The sequence below is a fragment of the Podarcis bocagei genome (genome assembly GCF_964188305.1).
Source record: "Podarcis bocagei genome assembly, chromosome: 13".
Taxonomy (NCBI): Eukaryota; Metazoa; Chordata; class Lepidosauria; order Squamata; family Lacertidae; genus Podarcis; species Podarcis bocagei.
Genome location: NC_138138.1, coordinates 54,098,089 through 54,117,730, shown reverse-complemented (window position 1 = coordinate 54,117,730; position 19,642 = coordinate 54,098,089).

The following is a 19,642-nucleotide window of genomic DNA, read 5'->3' as shown; positions in this document are numbered from 1 at the left end:
ATTTGATGTTTTGATACTCTGCGCTGTCTTGTTTTTTCAGGCGTGCAAGAAGCCATCAGTGTTATTTATGGCTCATCCCTGACTTGACGCGCCGTGCCGGTGGCACTGGCTCTGTAAACCTTCCTGCACTGCAGGGGGTTGAGATAGATGACCCGTTGGCTCCCCTCCCAACGCTACAATTCTAGGAAAACCATAAACTAAACACACACATATGCATAAAGTAAAAAACAGGCACCAGTTAACCCTTGTGGAAAGTATTCTTCATTGCCTGGCATGTTGTTGTTGTTGAGTCGTTTAGTCGTGTCCACCTCTTCGTGACCCCCTGGACCAGAGCACGCCAGGCCCTCCTGTCTTCCACTGCCTCCTGCAGTTTGGTCAAACTCATGCTGGTCTCTTCAAGAACACTGTCCCACCATCTCGTCCTCTGTCGTCCCCTTCTCCTTGAGCCCTCCATCTTTCCCAACATCAGGGTCTTTTCCAGGGAGTCTTCTCTTCTCAGGAGGTGGCCAAAGTCTTGGAGCCTCAGCTTCAGGATCTGTCCTTCCAGTGAGTACTCAGGGCTGATTTCCTTCAGAATGGAGAGGTTTGATCTTCTTGCAGTCCATGGGACTCTCAAGAGTCTCCTCCAGCACCAGAATTCAAAAGCATCCATTCTTCGGCCATCAGCCTTCTTTAGGGTCCAGCTCTCACTTCCATACATCACTACTGGGAAAACCATAGCTTAAATTATACGGACCTTTGTTGGCAAGGTGATGTCTCTACTTTTTAAGATGCTGTCTAGGTTTGTCATTGCTTTTCTCCCAAGAAGCAGGCGTCTTTTAATTTCGTGGCTGCTGTCACCCTCTGCAGGGATCATGGAGCCCAAGAAAGTAAAATCTCTCACTGCCTCCATTTCTTCCCCTTCTACTTGCTAGGAGGTGATGGGCCCGGTGGCCATGATCTTCTTTTTTTTGATGTTGTGCTTCAGACCATATTTTGCGCTTTCCTCTTTCACCCTCAATAAAAGGTTCTTTAATTCCTCCTCACTTTCTGCCATCAAGGTTGTGTCATCTACATATCTGAGGTTGTTGATATTTCTTCCAGCAATCTTAATTCCGGCTAGGGATTCATCCAGCCTGGCATAGGGATTGCCTGGCATAGGCCTAGTCAAGTTTTCAGCAGGCATTTAAAAGTTGAAACAGTGCTGCTGGATCTAGTGGCAGAGAGTTCCACAGGACCCAAAGTCTCCATTCAGTTCTCAAAGGAGCGTGCACCAAATAGGACACCAGGCTTCCCTGTGGCTTAAACAGTCACTGACCAGGAGAGATCATTCATCGCTCCGGCTGAGTCTCTTAACTCCGAAGCCAAAGAGCTGAAAGACACCGCAGAATTTAAGAATGTCCGACTTGCTGCTGGTTTGGGGCATATTATTATCATTCTTATAACTTCAGGAGGGCAACGGCACCAGGAGATCATTATGCAATACAAGAAAACACAGAAGAAAAAAGATAAACAAGTCAAGTTGCTGGAATGCCTTCGTAGAAAACAAAGATAACCTCTGCAGAGGTTATATTTTCTGAGAATCCTCCGGAAAAACCATCTCTCAAAGGACCTGTTGACGGCATTTTACCATTGTACTGTGGAGAGTGTATTAAGTTATGGTCTGTGTGTGTGGTTTGGGAGCTGCACGGTCAGGGGAAAAACAATGCTGTCCACGGTTGTAAAGACTGCAGAGAGAATAATTGGGTGCACTCTTCCCACCTTGGATCAAATCTATGCTTCCAGGTGCCATAAGAAAGCTGCAGAGATAGCGCAGGATAGTGTGCAGCCCAGAAATGATCTCTTTCAGCTTCTGCCTTCTGGAAGAAGGGACAGGGTTATAAAGACTAGGACTAGCCATCTGAGAAACAGTTTTTCTCCAAATACGATTTTGGTTTTAAACGCAGTGTAAGGTATGCCAGCAAGTTTGGAAAACTCAGCAGTGGCCAGAGGATTGGAGAAGATCAGTCTACATCCCAATCCCAAAGAAAGGCAGTGCCAAAGAATGCTCCAACTACCGCACAATTTCACTCATTTCACATGCTAGCAAGGTTATGCTTAAAATTCTACAAGGAAGGCTCAAGCAGTATGTGGACCGAGAACTCCCAGAAGTGCAAGCTGGATTTAGAAGAGGCAGAGGAACCAGAGACCAAATTGCAAACATGCGCTGGATTATGGAGAAAGCTAGAGAGTTCCAGAAAGACATCTACTTCTGCTTCATTGACTATGCAAAAGCCTTTGACTGTGTTGACCACAGCAAACTATGGCAAGCTCTTAAAGAAATGGGAGTGCCTGATCACCTCATCTGTCTCCTGAGAAATCTCTATGTGGGACAAGAAGCTACAGTTAGAACTGGATATGGAACAACTGATTGGTTCCAAATTGGGAAAGGAGTACGACAAGGCTGTATATTGTCTCCCTGCTTATTTAACTTATATGCAGAATTCATCATGCGAAAGACTGGGCTGGATGAATCCCAAGCCGGAATTAAGATTGCCGGAAGAAATATCAACAACCTCAGATATGCAGATGACACAACCTTGATGGCAGAAAGTGAGGAGGAATTAAAGAACCTTTTAATGAGGGTGAAAGAGGAGAGCGCAAAATATGGTCTGAAGCTCAACATCAAAAAAACGAAGATCATGGCCACTGGTCCCATCACCTCCTGGCAAGTAGAAGGGGAAGAAATGGAGGCAGTGAGAGATTTTACTTTCTTGGGCTCCATGATCACTGCAGATGGTGACAGCAGTCACGAAATTAAAAGACGCCTGCTCCTTGGGAGAAAGGCGATGGCAAACCTAGACAACATCTTAAAAAGCAGAGACATCACCTTGCCAACAAAGGTCCGTATAGTAAAAGCCATGGTTTTCCCAGTAGTGATGTATGGAAGTGAGAGCTGGACCATAAAGAAGGCTGATCGCCGAAGAATGGATGCTTTTGAATTCTGGTGCTGGAGGAGACTCTTGAGAGTCCCATGGACTGCAAGAAGATCAAACCTCTCCATTCTGAAGGAAATCAGCCCTGAGTGCTCACTGGAAGGACAGATCGTGAAGCTGAGGCTCCAATACTTTGGCCACCTCATGAGAAGAGAAGACTCCCTGGAAAAGACCCTGATGTTGGGAAAGATGGAGGGCACAAGGAGAAGGGGACGACAGAGAATGAGATGGTTGGATGGTGTTCTTGAAGCTACCAGCATGAGTTTGATCAAACTGCGGGAGGCAGTGGAGGACAGAAGTGCCTGGCGTGCTCTGGTCCAGGGAGTCACGAAGAGGCGGACACGACTAAACGACTAAACAACAACAAGGTAGTCTCTATGGGAGTATGTTGTATTTAATTATGAGGTACCAGAGTTTTTAGGGGGTTAACCAGGCTGGGATAGCTGGGATAGTAGGCTTGTTGGGTTTTGAATATTTTATGTAGATTTTTCAATTTTGTTGTTCTGTATGGGACAACGACAATAAAGATTATTGTATCATATCATAAAGATAAGTACTGCACAAAGCGGGGGCGGGGCGGGCGGGCGCTAAGGAAATAAATGAAAAGGAATGGACCTTAAAGGGGTTCCTCAAGGCTCATCTAGTCTGACCCCCTGGAACCCCTAAGGGTCATGAGGTACAACCCTCCAACTGTTTAGAAATATCAAATGAAAGAGAGTCCGCCAGTTTCCAAGGGAGTCCATGGTTCCACTGTCGAACGGCTCTCACCGTTCCCCCCCCCCCCGTATATTTACCCGGAATCTCGTTTCTTGAAACTTGAAGCCTTGGGTTCGAGTACTACTCTCCACAGCAGGAGAAAACAAGCATGCTCCATCTTCCTGTTTAGGGAAGCTTTAAATGTTTAATCGATTATTGTATTTTAATATTCTGTTGGAAGCCGCCCAGAGTGGCTGGGGAAACCCAGCCAGATGGGCGGGGTATACGGTAAATAATAAATTCTTCTTCTTCTTCTTCTTCTTCTTCTTCTTCTTCTTCTTCTTCTTCTTCTTCTTCCATGTGAAAGCCCTTCAGATATTTGAAGATGGCTGTCAGATCTCCCAGTCTCCTCTTTTCTAGGCCTAAGGCTTGGTTTCCAGATCATATTATTATTATTATTATTATTATTATTATTATTATTATTATTATTATTAAATTTCTAGGCTGCCCTTCATCCAAGGATCACAGGCCACTTTACAATATAAAAACACAAGAATACATACCATAATGACATAATGGGCCTCTAAACTTCAGGAAGAAGTTTCAATAATATACATATTCAATAATATACATATTCAATAATATTCAATAATAACATGTTCATCTCAACCATATGTACACTTCTATATCCCTTAACACTCCTCCCTCCACAAGGTTTATTTAACTTTTAACATTTTAATTGTTCAAACCTACCCTAATAATTCAATATCTTCTCAAACCAAGCCTCCTCTTTCTCACTGACCTTAAACCCTTGTATTCTATGTATCTTCACAGTTAGGTATTTTACAATTATAATATTATTCAGTTTTTTCCTCCATTGGAAATTCTGCAATTCCATGATTCTTCCTGCAGCTAAAGGGAAGATTCCCAGAGGTTTTAAAAGGGAGGTTCGGGTCATTTTTGTTATCTTCTTCTTGGCCACTGCCTCCCACCCCAATTCCCCCCCTTTTGCATTAAAGTTTGCTCTTTGTTTCTTCTGCCTAAAGATCTTCTGCCTGAAGATCATGGCCACTGGGCCCATCACCTCCTGGCAAATAGAAGGGGAAGAAATGGAGGCAGGGAGAGATTTTACTTTCTTGGGCTCCATGATCACTGCAGATGGTGACAGCAGTCCCGAAATTAAAAGACGCCTGCTTCTTGGGAGAAAAGCAATGACAAACCTAGACAGCATCTTAAAAAGCAGAGACATCACCTTGCCAACAAAGGTCCGTATACTTAAATCTATGGTTTTCCCAGTAGTGATGTATGGAAGTGAGAGCTGGACCATAAAGAAGGCGGATCGCTGAAGAATGGATGCTTTTGAATTCTGGTGCTGGAGGAGACTCTTGAGAGTCCCATGGACTGCAAGAAGATCAAACCTCTCCATTCTGAAGGAAATCAGCCCTGAGTGCTCACTGGAAGGACAGATCGTGAAGCTGAGGCTCCAAGACTTTGGCCACCTCATGAGAAGAGAAGACTCCCTGGAAAAGACCCTGATGTTGGGAAAGATGGAGAGCCCAAGGAGAAGGGGATGACAGAGGACGAGGTGGTGGGACAGTGTTCTTGAAGCTACCAGCATGAGTTTGACCAAACTGCAGGAGGCAGCGGAAGACAGGAGTACCTGGCGTGCTCTGGTCCAGGGGGTTATGAAGAGGCGGACACGACTAAACGGCTAAACAACAACAACAAAGTTTGCAGTTTGCAGCCAGAATAATGTGGGAACAATATTAGTCCTGAGCAGAGGCAGCGCCCTGGTGTTGCAAAGTTGAGAAAAACTCCTAACGCCTTATCTTGTGCAGAACAAGGCATTCTTTATCTAATTTGCAATAGCGGAAGGAGAAGAACGCAGAAAACAAGAGCTATCCATCCCTTCGAGTCATTTTGGCTTCCCAAATTTTTTTTAAAATAAAAAAATTCCTTCCAGTAGCACCTTAAAGACCAACTAAGTTAGTTCTTGGTATGAGCTTTTGTGTGCATGCACACTTCTTCAGAAATTTTTTTTGCAACTCTAAAATATCCTTTTTGGGAAGAGACGACCAGAACCCTACACAGGTAGAGGAAGCCAGAGGAAAAGCAGGCAGAAACTCGACACAGACTTAGAGGAATGGCAGGCAGTCTTTCCCCCCCACAACCCTTGACCCTGTTGCAGGAATTTATGTATAGGTGGTGGTGGGGGGTTTGCCCCTCCAGCAGATATCATGCACATGCAGCCCACTACCAAAACCAGCACAATCACTTTTGTGGCTTTTGTGATTTGTCCCCACAAAACACCCCATCACAGTTTCTTCCTATCTATTCAAAGGGCCTCTGCTGCACGATACCAAATGTAAGAATTCACTGATAAATGTATCTCTGTACTGGCTCACTGGGAAAACTTCAGAAATTCATATAGACATGTGAGCTCAGCTCCTCAGCAGCCCCTCTGCCCGAGTGATAATCCCTGGCATCCTGATACCTGAGTGCCAGACAGGTAGCCATTCCAGAAAGAACAAACCCAGATGAAGACAGAAGGGTGTGATGAACTTGGCTGGGAAAAAGGGAAATGTAAATATCTTTTTTGTTCCACTTGATGGGTGTTTGGTGGAGGGCAAGGGGAACCATGGGGCAGGGTCCAGGATGCTCAGATTACTGCCACCAGACCTCCCCTTTCATGATGTAACTGTGATGTAGTTTGGGGGGGTGTAACATGGGGATTAGGGATGCGGGTACCACTGTGGTCTAAACCACAGAGCCTAGGACTTGCTGATCAGGTCGATGATTCGAATCCCCACGACGGGGCGAGCTCCTGTTGCTCGGTCCCTGCTCCTGCCAACCTAGCAGTCCAAAAGCATCTCAAAGTGCAAGTAGATAAATAGGTACCACTCCGGCGGGAAGGTAAACGGCATTTCCGTATGCTGCTCTGGTTCGCCAGAAGCGGCTTAGTCCTGCTGGCCACATGACCCGGAAGCTGGACGCCGGCTCCCTTTGCCAATAAAGCGAGATGAGCGCCTCAACCCCAGAGTCATCTGCGACTGGACCTAATGGTCAGGGGTCCCTTTACCTTTACCTAACATGGGGATTAGCAGCTAATAAAAGTTTGGGTCCTCTCTTGTTCGGGGCTTCCATCTTGTTCCACCTGGTGGCAGGTGGGAGTCCTGTCACGACAGTCTTCAATAAAGACCAAGCCTACTGGCTGCTGTTTTGCTCTGGTATTCCTGGCCGGTGCCCTTGTTTTTTGTCCAAGGGAGCCCTCAGATTTCTCCATTAACAACCCAAAGAGCAGCTGCCCGTGGGGCGTGTGGGTCCTGTCTCATAGCTCCAAATAGGCAACATCAGTTCTGACCCACAGGGGGAGGCATAACACTACAAGATACTGGAAGGAAACTTGTGTCCATTTAACAGGATGGATGGAGGGTTTACAGTATTTCGAAGGTTGCAACTTGGGTTGAGGTCATGTATGTTTAGGACGCCTTCGTTGTAGGTCAGCCAGAAATTCAACAGGTGCGGTTTCCCCCAGGCCGACTTTTCCTTGCCACGAAACCTTTATCCAAAGGCGCTTGATATAAGACGGCACAAATGTTGGTGCTGTGTATGCGCTGTGTGTGAATCTTCCTGGGGCAGCTGGTGGAGACGCGCTTATTTTAATTGCTAGCGCTTCCGTTTTCATTCATTTATTCATTTGTTAAGAAAGGGTGAGTGGGGGGCATATTATGCTTCTTTTGCAGGATATGATTTCTTTCCGCAGGGCCTGTAAGACAGAGTTGTTCCGCCTGGCCTTTGGCTTGGAATCAACTTGATCCCCTTCCCCTCTTTCCTTTTTCCTTTCTCCTTCTGTGATGGAACTCCTATTTGGGGACTTCCCTGGCTTTTTTCTGGCCCATGTAGGACCAGTCTGGATAGTTAGCCTTGGTGAAGACTTGATGTTTTTATCCCCAAAAAAGTTTTTGATTGAGTTCCACTGAAATGTGGCTGTATTTTAATGGTATAAATATTTTTTAAAAAATTATTATTATTATTATTATTGGATAATCTGTCCACCTTTGGTCCCCTCCTCCTCCTCCTCCTCCTCCTTCTTCTTCATCGCTTTGACTCGGGTGATCTTTGCTTCTTCCAGTACCCTGGTATTAGTTCGCCTGTCTTCCCAAGTGATGTGTAAAAAATTTTGGAGACGCCGTTGATGGAATCTTTTAAGGAAGTGGACATGGCGTTTATAAGTGGTCCATGTTTCACAAGCAGACAGTAAGGTTGGCAGTACAATAGTTTTGTAAACAAACATTTTGGTTTCCCTGCAAATGTCCCGGTCCTCAAACGCTCTGTACTTCAATCAGGAAAAAGCTCAGGCGATGCAGGATCCTTCCAAGTCCATAAAACTTAAGGAACAAGCTGTACTACCAAAATGATTAAGGTTTTAAATGACAATTTTAGGTTATATTTTAGTGATCGAGATTTAATAAATATTTTTACTGGCAGAATCCGAGACCGGGGAAAAGAGACGGCGGAAGAAGATTGGAAGAAATTTAAGAACTACCTTAAGAAATATTGTAAAATTTATGAATTTTAGAATAATGTGGCTTTTAAAACTAAATGGAGTACAGCTGTAAAGATTAAGTGAAAGGAAAGTAAGGATGATAATTAGATAAAATCAAGGGTGAGGATTTGCTGAATTAAATTTTTGAAATGGGAACGCAGAAAGGGGAGGTATGAGGAGGTCGGTGAAATAAGTTTTAAGAAAATAAGGTATTGAAATTATACTTGTTCTTTTTTATGTTATCTTTGTTTGTGTGTGTGTATTGTTATGTTTGTTATAATTTGTAAAATCTTAATAAATATTTATACAAAAAAAAAGATTTAATAAATATTTTTAACTGAGAGGGAAAGTTAGGAAACAATGGGAAAGGATGAAGCGGGACCGGAACTCGAGCCTTGAAAACAGGAGAGCACAAAAGGGAGGAGGGGAGCCCAAGAGATTCCTTGGGATCTTGTGTTTATGTTGTGCGTTGGACTGTAAAACTTTAATCTGAAAAACCAAATAAATATTACTATTTAAAAAAAAAATGAGGGTGGGAGAGCAAAGAGCTCAAAGACAGAGGGCAGATAGCGGCACCCATAGAAGTGACGAATGAGGAAGTGGGAGAGACGGGGTGGTGTGATGAAGATTAATTATTATTATTATTATTATTATTATTATTATTATTATTATTATTAATACCCCGCCCATCTGGCTGGGTTTCCCCAGCCACTCTGGGGGGCTTCCAACAGAAAATTAAAAACAACACAGCGTCAGACATTCACTTGGGACAACACCATTATCCAAGAGGCTGGGTCCTATAGCCTCTCTCTGTAAAACAGTGGTACCTCGGGTTAAGAACTTAATTACCGTATTTTTTGCTCTATAAGACTCACTTTTTCCCTCCTAAAAAGTAAGGGGAAATGTGTGTGCGTCTTATGGAGCGAATGCAGGCTGCGCAGCTATCCCAGAAGCCAGAACAGCAAGAGGGATTGCTGCTTTCACTGCACAGCGATCCCTCTTGCTGCTCTGGCTTCTGAGATTCAGAATATTTTTTTTTTCTTGTTTTCCTCCTCCAAAAACTAGGTGCGTCTTGTGGTCTGGTGCGTCTTATAGAGCGAAAAATATGGTAGTTCCGGAGGTCCATTCTTAACCTGAAACTGTTCTTAACCTGAAGCACCACTTTAGCTAATGGGGCCTCCTGCTGCCGCCATGCGATTTCTGTTCTCATCGTGAAGCAAAGTTCTTAACTCGAGGTACTATTTCTGGGTTAGTGGAGTCTGTAACCTGAAGCGTATGTAACCTGAAGCGTATGTAACCCGAGGTACCACTGTACTGAATAAAAAAGGACCGTCAGAAACCTTCCCTTGTCTTTATACTTTCCTGGGCAACCAGCTGGGAGCCGCTGGGAGCATCCTGGCGGCCCCTAGGTCTCGGCACTGGACCCTGAAACCACAGGGTCTGGAATGCTCGAGACCTGGCCACCCTATCCATGCGTCACGTTCTGTACAGCGCCTAGCACACCGGTACATTTTTAGCAGCTGCTGTACCAGGAGGTCAGTTGGCCTGCTTGCTAGATCAGACTCGATATCTGTCTCCCTTATCGGCTGCGTTGCATAGATTCGCTTTTGTTAGAGCCAGATTTAATGTGTTCCCCTCAAATGTGCTGAACAATAGATTTTCTAACGGTAAAACCTCTGTTTTATGCGCACGTGACAACAAATCAATAGAATCCCTTCATCATATCTTGTTTAATTGTCCTTTATATATTGTTCCCCGATCAAGGATTCTGAGTTCAATCATTTTGGAAACTGTTGCTAAACCACCTGAATTACATCTAGCCTATCTACTCCAGGACATTGACTCTTATAGAACATTACAGGTTGCAAGATTCCTGAATTCTGTTCTTTCATATAAAAGACTTCATGGAATGATGCATGACTATTAAAATCTAGTAAACTCTATCCACCATCTTTATATTCAAGGCCACAATATGGTACATCTAGAGACTGTATGTAATGTGAACGAGGCTATGCGCTGAAATATTTTAGTTGATATTTTAGAATGTAAAATGCTATTTTATTTACCGATTGGTTTTACCTGGTGGGCTTATAGCCGAATAAAGTATTATCTATCTATCTATCTTGCTAGATTAGCCTGGCTGGAGCCCATTTCCTCTGGACGTTTGAGGGAGCCGGCGTACAGCTTCCGTGTCACATGGCCAGCATGACTAAGCCGCTTCTGGCGAACCAGAGCAGCACATGGAAACACCATTTACCTTCCCGCCGGAGCGATACCTATCAATCTACTTGCACTTTACGAACCGCTAGGTTGGCAGGAGCAGGGACCGAGCAACGGGAGCTCACCCCGTCGTGGGGATTCGAACCGCTGACCTTCTGATCGGCAAGTCCTAGGCTCTGTGGTTTAACCCACAGCGCCACCACGTCCCAGTACATAGATACAATTATCAGTGAATTGTTACATTTGGTATCGTGCAGCAAAGGCCCTTTGAATAGATTGGAAGAAACTGTGATGAAAGTGTTTTGTGGGGACAAATCACAAAAGCCACAAAAGTGATTGTGCTGGTTTTGGTAGTGGGCTGCATGTGCATGATATCTGCCAGAGGGGCCAACCTATACATAAATTCCTGAAACAGAGGCAAGTCGGGGTGGGTGGGGGGAATCGAGACCTTGCCCAAACACACACAAGCACACACACACACTCCTCAAGCTCCTTCCTTGAGTCCGGCGGCCGCAGGAAACAGGTGCCCAGACCTCTCTCCAAGCCAGCAGAACTGCCTTCTCCGCTGGTGAGTCATCCCAGGGCAGAACGGGCCGCCAGCGCCCATCGTCACCCTGGCACAAGGCCCTTTTCCTTCCTGTTCATCTCGCTTGTTCTGTGTAAGCACCATCGCGGTTTCATCGGGGCGGACACACAAAAAAATCACCTTTTGCAGAAATGATTTCCAGACATGGAAGTCATATCAAGGCACGAATCGATTCAAAGCAGTGGAAATCCACAAATAGGGTGACTCCAGTGCCGGATTTACGTATAAGCTAAAGAAGCTATAGCTAAGGGCCCCACTCTTTTGCCTCCCCCCCCCAAATATAAGGTAAAGGGACCCCTGACCATTAGGTCCAGTCGTGGCCGACTCTGGGGTTGTGGCGCTCATCTCGCTTTACTGGCCGAGGGAGCCGGTGTACAGCTTCTGGGTCATGTGGCCAGCAGGACTAAGCCGCTTCTGGCGAACCAGAGCAGCGCACGGAAACGCCGTTTGCCTTCCCGCCAGAGCGGTACCTATTTATCTACTTGCACTTTGACGTGCTTTCGAACTGCTAGGTTGGCAGGAGCAGAGACCGAGCAACGGGAGCTCACCCCGTCACGGGGATTCGAACCGCCGACCTTCTGATCAGTCCAAGGCTCTGTGGTTTAACCCACAGCGCCACCCCCCCAATATACTTCTTCTTAATTTTATTTCACTATTAATATACTTCTTCTTAATTGTATTTCAGTTCCACAATTACTTTGATCAAATACATATTTTGCTTGGAACCCATACACTGCAAACCCGGAAGTAAGTGTTCCAGTTTGCGAACTTTTTTTCGGAAGCCAAACGTGCTCCGTTTTGAGTGTAACGCTTCCGTTTTGAGTGTTATGCTGAGGTCTGTCTGTTTTTGCCATTTATTTTGCGGTTTCGTTTTCGCAGCTCTTTTTCGTTCCATTTTTGTGACTGTGTGGAACCCAGTTCAGTTCCTGATGGATTGATTGTGTGACTGCAGTACATTGCTTATTGCTTTCATTTTATGGACCAATGGTCTCGTTAGAGAGTGAAATCCATGTTAAATTTGCTGTTTTAGGGGTTGTTTTTAAAAGTCTGGAAGGGATTGATCCGTTTCCCATTACTTTCTATGAGAAAGCGCGCCTCGGTTTTGGAACGCTTTGGTTTTAGAACAGACTTCTGGAACGGATTCTGTTTGAGAACCAAGGTACCACTGTAAATTGTTCTGTACCATCAAATAAATGGGTAGGCCTTCCGTCAGCTGCGTGCTAGGCAGGGGAGCAAGAGAAGAGTTTGGGGCACAGCTGTCAACTTTTCCCTTTTCTTGCAAGGAATCCTATTTGGAATAAGGGGATTTCCCTTTAAAAAAGGGAAACGTTGACAGCTATGGTTTGGGCTGTGAGCTGAGCCGGAAAACAGGCTGGAAGGTGGAGACACAGAGACCCAACTTTGTGCTGGGTCCAAATCTGCGACTAAATGGCGAAGCAAGGTCTGTCGGGGAGTCGATGCCATGAGCCTCTCCCTCCTCTGCTCAGGTTGCGCACATGCGTAAATAAAACTATATATCCCAAGGACGCCACAGGCTCATTGAACAAGCTGATGTCCGTAAAGGATATGTCAAAATGTTATTTATGTCCGCCACTACTGCTGTCACCCTCTGCAGTGATCATGGAGCCCAAGGAAGTAAAATCTCTCACTGCCTCCATTTCTTCCCCTTCTATTTGCCAGGAGGTGATGGGCCCAGTGGCCATGATCTTCGTTTTTTATGCAGGGATTTATGATGTGCAAAACGAACCACGGAAAGAGAAGAAGGGAAGGTGTGGATATTTTAAGGTTGTCTAAATGAATATTTTAAATTGTGAAGCAGAAAAATTTGACAAAAATTATATATGTATGAAAAAATGATATGCCAATGTTGTGATTGTAGTGCCTGCGCTGTTGTGGTGTGTCAGGGGCTAGGAAGATAATGGATCGAGACCTCATCCTTTCTCTCCCCTTCCAAATCCTTTCTCTGCAGGAAGTGGGTTGCTGCGGCGCGGCGCTAAAAATATCCCAGCAGGAAAAATGACTGCAGGCGTCCGGCAGGAATCTGAACAAAAGGGCCAGAGGCTGCTTCCCTTGCCTCAGACCTCCTGCGCCGCGTGGGTGGAAGCGAGAGACAGCGGGGCTGTAGTGCAAAAAGGCCAGGAGGCCCCATCCGAGGCCTTAATCCGGTCTTCGCCATCCGGGTGCCCTCAAACTCCCAGCAGCCCAAGGCAGTCTGTGGCAGCCTGTGGCCACATCCACACCAAAACTTTTTTTTTTTTAATTATTAACTATTTTCACATAACAAATTATTCCAACAATTGTATTTCCCCCCCTACGACTTCCCTCTGTTCCTCTTTCTGATTTGTTAACATATATTTTTCTCTGCATATTACAAAAATGTAAAAACCTCTAAACTATTGTGTTAACAAATAAATGTGTGTATGTTTCTTCAAAACCTGCCAAGGAGTCCAATTCATTTTTGTTGTTTCTTTAAAGAAGAGTCGGACACGACTAAACGACTAAACAACAACAAATATACTTCTTCTTAATTGTATTTCAGTTCAACAATTACTTTGATAAAATACATATTTTGCTATGTGCAAATGGCTTTAGATGGTACCTATTAGATCCATAAATTGTTGTTGTTGAGTCGTTTAGTCGTGTCCGACTCTTCGTGAACCCCTGGACCAGAGCACGCCAGGCACTCCTGTCTTCCACTGCCTCCCGCAGTTTGGTCAAACTCATGCTGGTAGCTTCAAGAACACTGTCCCACCATCTCGTCCTCCATCATCCCCTTCTCCTTGGGCCCTCCAGTGTGGTGTAGTGCAGTGTTTCCCAACCACTGTTCCGCGGCACACTAGTGTGCCGCGAGATGTTGCCTGGTGTGCCGCGAGATGTTGCCTGGAGGGAGGCGGGCGAGTCGGGCGGCGAGAGGCGGGGCGGCGGCGGCGAGGAGAGGCCGCCCAGCGCGGGGCTCTCGCCGTCTGCCTGCCTGGCTGCCTGCGAGCTCGGCGGGCAGCGCCTCCGTCCGCAGCGCCCGCCTCGCGGCTCTCATTCCCTGCCCCTGCCAAAGCTCACCCAGCCAAGCCGCGCTCTCCTTCCTGCCTCGCTTTGCTGCCTCCTCCCCCCCCACCCCCAAAGCTTGGAGGTTCCCCGGCAAGGGGGAGGGGAAAAAATTGAAACTAACACTTTCGTGCGTCCCTCCCAGCGTGACGCTGCGCGCTGACATCACGGGGCTGTAATGGTGGTGTGCCTCGAGATTTTTTTCATCAAACAAGTGTGCCTTTGCCCAAAAAAGGTTGGGAAACACTGGTGTAGTGGTTAAGAGTGGTAGTCTCGTAATCTGGGGAACCGGGTTCGCTTCCCCGCTCCTCCACCTGCAGCTGCTGGGTGACCTTGGGCCAGTCACACTTCTCTGAAGTCTCTCAGCCCCACTCACCTCACAGAGTGTTTGCTGTGGGGGAGGAAGGGAAAGGAGAATGTTAGCCGCTTTGAGACTCCTTAGGGTAGTGATAAAGCGGGATATTAAATCCAAACTCTTCTACTTCCATCTTTCCCAGCATCAGGGTCTTTTCCAGGGAGTCTTCTCTTCTCATGAGGTGGCCAAAGTCTTGGAGCCTCAGCTTCAGGATCTGTCCTTCCAGGGAGCACTCAGGGCTGATTTCCTTCAGAATGGAGAGGTTTGATCTTCTTGCAGTCCATGGGACTCTCCAGAGTCTCCTCCAGCACCAGAATTCAAAACCATCCATTCTTCGGCGATCAGCCTTCTTTATGGTCCAGCTCTCACTTCCATACATCACTACTGGGAAAACCATAGCTTTACGGACCTTTGTTGGCAAGGTGATGTCTCTGCTTTTTAAGATGCTGTCCAGGTTTGTCATTGCTTTTTTCGCAAGAAAAATTTTAATTTCGTTGCTGCTGTCCCCATCCATAAATTACCATATAACATATATTCGACACAAAAAAGAACAGCAACAATTTGTTGCTGACAAAGGACAGCTGGACATATAAAGGGCCCCATTACCTTCAGTAGCTTAGGGCCTCATCAAACCTAAATCCAGCCCTGGGTCAAATAGTAGGGCTGCCATACGCCTGGGTTTTTCTGGACATGTCCGGGAATCGGGCCGTCATTTCACATCTGGGTGGATTTGTCCAGATTTTTACTTTTGGGGAAATGCCAACCCTAGGAATAGGGGGTATCCCATCAACTCTCAAGGGATGCAGGTGGTGCTGTGGTCTAAACCACAGAGCCTAGGACTTGCCGATCAAAAGGTCGGTGGTTCAAATCCCCGCGACGGGGTGAGCTCCCGTTGCTCGGTCCCTGCTCCTGCCAACTTAGCAGTTCGAAAGCACGTCAAAGTGCAGGTAGATAAATAGGTACCACTCCAGCGGGAAGGTAAACGGCGTTTCCATGCACTGCTCTGGTTCGCCAGAAGCGGCTTAGTCATGCTGGCCACATGACCCGGAAGCTGTACACCGGCTCCCTCGGCCAATAAAGCGAGATGAGCGCCGCAACCCCAGAGTTGTCCACGACTGGACCTAACGGTCAGGGGTCCCTTTACCTTTACATCAACTCTCAGCACCTTCAACAAACTACATATCGCAGAATTCTCTGGGAGGAGAAGAACTGCGGCTGTTTAAAGGGGTGTCACAGTGCTTCGAGTGCGAATCCCTCACACGAGCAAAATTCAAGCTGGCTGGAGCGTCTTCCAGAAGGGCCACTTCTGAGCAAGTGATTCACCTGACTTTCCTGCCAAGCCGGGTGTGGTGGGTTCGAGAACAATAAGAGGGCTTTCGGGAGCAGAATGTGTGGGGCACAGGAGAGAGGACTGAAGCTAGAGTTGAATAGTATCTGGTGTGGGGTGCTGGGGGGCGGATTGGGGCTCCACAGGGCTTTTTTCTGGGGGTGTGGGACCCACCCAGCTTCATGAGGTGCTTCAAGGCTGGACTACTGCCATGCGCTCTACGTGGGGCTTCCCTCGCACTTGATCCTGAAGCTGCGGTTAGAGCAGAATGCTGCAGCACGATTGCTGACAGCAGAGAGGCCTTGTCGGCGTACGGCAGCTGTGCTCAGAGACCAGCGCCGGCTGCCGGTTCCTGCTGGGCCAAACTCACCTCCTGCCTGTTTCCATGAGACTTGCGCAGATTGAGGTTGAATCCTGACAAGACAGAAGTGCTGTTTTGGGGGGACAGGGGGCGGGCAGGTGTGGGGGACTCCCTGGTACTGAATGTGCCCCTGAAGGACCAGGTGCGCAGCCTGGGAGTCATTTTGGACTCACAGCTGTCCATGGAGGCGCAGGTCAAATCTGTGTCCAGGGCAGCTGTTTACCAGCTCCATCTGGTACGCAGGATGAGACCCTCCCTGCCCGCGGACTGTCTGGCCAGAGTGGTGCATGCTCTGGTTATCTTCCGCTTGGACTGCTGCAATGCGCTCTACATGGGGCTACCTTTGAAGTGACCCGGAAACTGCAACTAATCCAGAATGTGGCAGCCAGACTGGGGACTGGGAGACCACATAACACCGGTCTTGAAAGACCTACATTGGCTCCCAGTACGTTTCCGATCACAATTCAAAGTGTTGGTGCTGACCTTGAAAGCCCTAAATGGCCTTAAAGGCCCAGTAGACCTGAAGGAGCGTCTCCACCCCCATCGTTCAGCCCGGACACTGAGGTCCAGCTCCGAGGGCCTTCTGGCGGTTCCCTCCCTGCGAGAAGCCAAGTTACAGGGAACCAGGCAGAGGGCCTTCTCGGTGGTGGCGCCCTCCCACCAGATGTCAAAGAGAACAACAACTACCAGACTTTTAGAAGACATCTGAAGGCAGCCCTGTTTAGGGAAGCTTTTAATGTTTGATGCATTACCATATTTTAATTTTTGTTGGAAGCCATCCAGAGTGGCTGAGGAAGCCCAACCAGATGGGCGGGGTATAAATAATAAATTATTATTATTATTAGAGACCCCCAGCCTGCTGGGCCCAACTCTGCCAAGACCCACAATTTTCTGTCTGCAGAAACTTTCTGCCCAGAACTTCCTCTCCGAAAGGTAACCTAGCAAACCCACCCGGAACTTCGCAGCCGTTCCGGAGTACAGTTTTGTAATCCTTATTTGTCCCTGAGCGGAGAGTTTCCGGGAGAAATCGCGTAATGCACACATCCGTCCCTGGTGGAGGGCGAACCCAGCACCAGGAAAACGTCTACCAAAACAGGATAGACTCCCGGTATCCGTAGTAAAAGTTTGCTTAATCCCGGCACCTTTGATATGAAAAAAACGGCAAGGGGGGGGGGAGAGAGTCGCTTTCCTGTGAAAGATGAGCAAAGGGAAAGTGTAGAGGCAAGTTCCGGATCTGAGACTCGGGCCTTGCAAATTCAACTCCCACCCCTTCCATGTTCAGCTCCCCCCAAGGGAGGAAAAATTGGATGGTTTGGCGCACGAGACACGGTGGTACATATTCATCACCAGGATGCAGCTGCCCTGGGAGGCTTTGTTAGGCCAGGAAACAGAGCAGGGTGGGTTCCCTTAACCATTCTTTTTTCGGAGAAAGCAGAAGTCTTTCGGATGGGCAGAAAGTTGGGCTTGCAGCTGGCTTGGGCGCTGCTGAGTTTGTGTGTGTGTGTGTGTGTGTTTGGCTACTGGTGCATGCGGGAACGCCCTACTCGGAGCGGCAGCTGCCGCCAAAAGCAGGCCCTATCTGTGTTATACTGCGGTGGGTTTAGTGGGGAGCGGGTCAGTCTGGATGATGCCCTGGGTTCCCTTCCCATTCTTGCAGCCCAAGAGCTGAGGTCAGCTGTGGTTTATTGAGGGTGCAATGAGATTAAGGACCACTATCTGAACAATAATCTTGGTCCTTTGAGTGCCCTTTTTACCCATTGCTGTCTTTTTATCTGTATATATTGCTTGTTTTATGTTGCCATGGCCATTGCCTAATGCAAATACAGTGGTACCTCGGGTTACATACGCTTCAGGTTACAGATGCTTCAGGTTACAGACTTCGCTAGCCCAGAAATATTACCTCGGGTTAAGAACTTTGCTTCAGGATGAGAACAGAAATCGTGCTCCGGCAGCAGCAGGAGGCCCCATTAGCTAAAGTGGTGCTTCAGGTTAAGAACAGTTTCAGGTTAAGAACAGACCTCTGGAACGAATTAAGTACGTAACCAGAGGTACCACTGTAAAGTTTATCTATCTATTCCTTCCCATTCTTGCAGCCAAGAGCTGAGGTCAGCTGTGGAACTCACCGCCACTGGAGGCAGCGAGCGCTGGCAACCTCAGATTAACTAAGAGGACTGGACAAATTGACGGAGGAGAGAGGGCTATTGACGGCTCGGTCTCCGCAGGTTGGGGGGGGGGGAAGGATCGCTTCTCCGTGCCAGGCGCTGGGAATCGCAGGAAGGAGAGGGTTATTGTGATCGGATCCTGCTTGCGGGTCTCTCATTGAGGCCATGGGCCTCATCCAGTGGGCTCTGACATACGTTCTAGGCCAGCATCTAAGAGAGGTGGTTGCTGAACCAGTCCAAAAAGTTTCTTCGCAAGAAAATGGCCTTAGCTGGCCGCTCAGGTACCCTCATTGTTGAAATAATAATTTAAGGTCATATATATATATGGCCTACCCAACAAGACAGGTTTTTTATTTTAAAGTCCCCATTCAAGATGTTCGAGAAACGACGAACGATCGCCGGACAACTTTAGCTTTTATTGAAACAACGCAAGGATATAAAGTTTGGCGACCTTACAAAGAGATTGTTTTGTTGCAGGCGTGCGTGAATAAATACATATAGATATATTTCAATACCCAGACAGACCTTTGTATCTTTCTGCGCCCCCCTCCAAACTTTACCCAGACCAAAAGGGAACCAGCCCGATTGACCCAATTCCTGGCATTGAAAGCCACAATTCCACGACATGCCCCTTTGCCCAGACACCAGGGGCGCCTTCAAAAAGCGCACATTTCGAACCCAGGTCTTCGGGGATCAGGCACCGACATTCATTTTCCACTTTGGGGGGGGGGGTGTCGTCTTCAGCCCCATGTCAACGCAGAACCTTCCTTCCTCTCTCACCGGAGGGGAGGCCTTTTCCTAATAACTCCCTTTAAAAATGGAAATCGTCTCATTTCCTGCAAACTGATGCATGCATGCAAAGAAAAAGGAAAAATCGAAATCTGGAGGAGGCAGGCTGGTGCTTTCTCAAGGCGTTTCCTATTGTTCATTAGCTTTCTCCTCTCTTTCTGAGGTTCCAGACCTCTTCTAGAAACTTCTGGAAAGTTCTTAGGCTGCGGTTCCAGACCTCACTGTGTCCCCCCTTCCCCACTTTCTGCTCCTGCCAGGCCCAATTCCGGATAAGGTTCTCTGAATATGGCTTCGTCCACACCGTCCTTTCAAAGTGCTTTGATTCCACTTTAAACAGCTGGCGCTTCCCCCAAGGAATTATGGGAACTGACACCCAAGGGTGCTGAGAAGGCCGTATACACCCGGACTTTCCCGGGATTCCAATGACGAAATTAAGTGTCCAGGCAAATCTGGACTCAACGACTTTCCTTTAAAAAAGCTTTTTGTAAATTTTTGAATGCTGATGACATTGAAATGAATTGAAGGGGTTCTAGCAACAAGGTAAAATGTAAGATGGGATTAATAATAGATAAACTAATAGGACATGAATTTGCTGAACCAATTT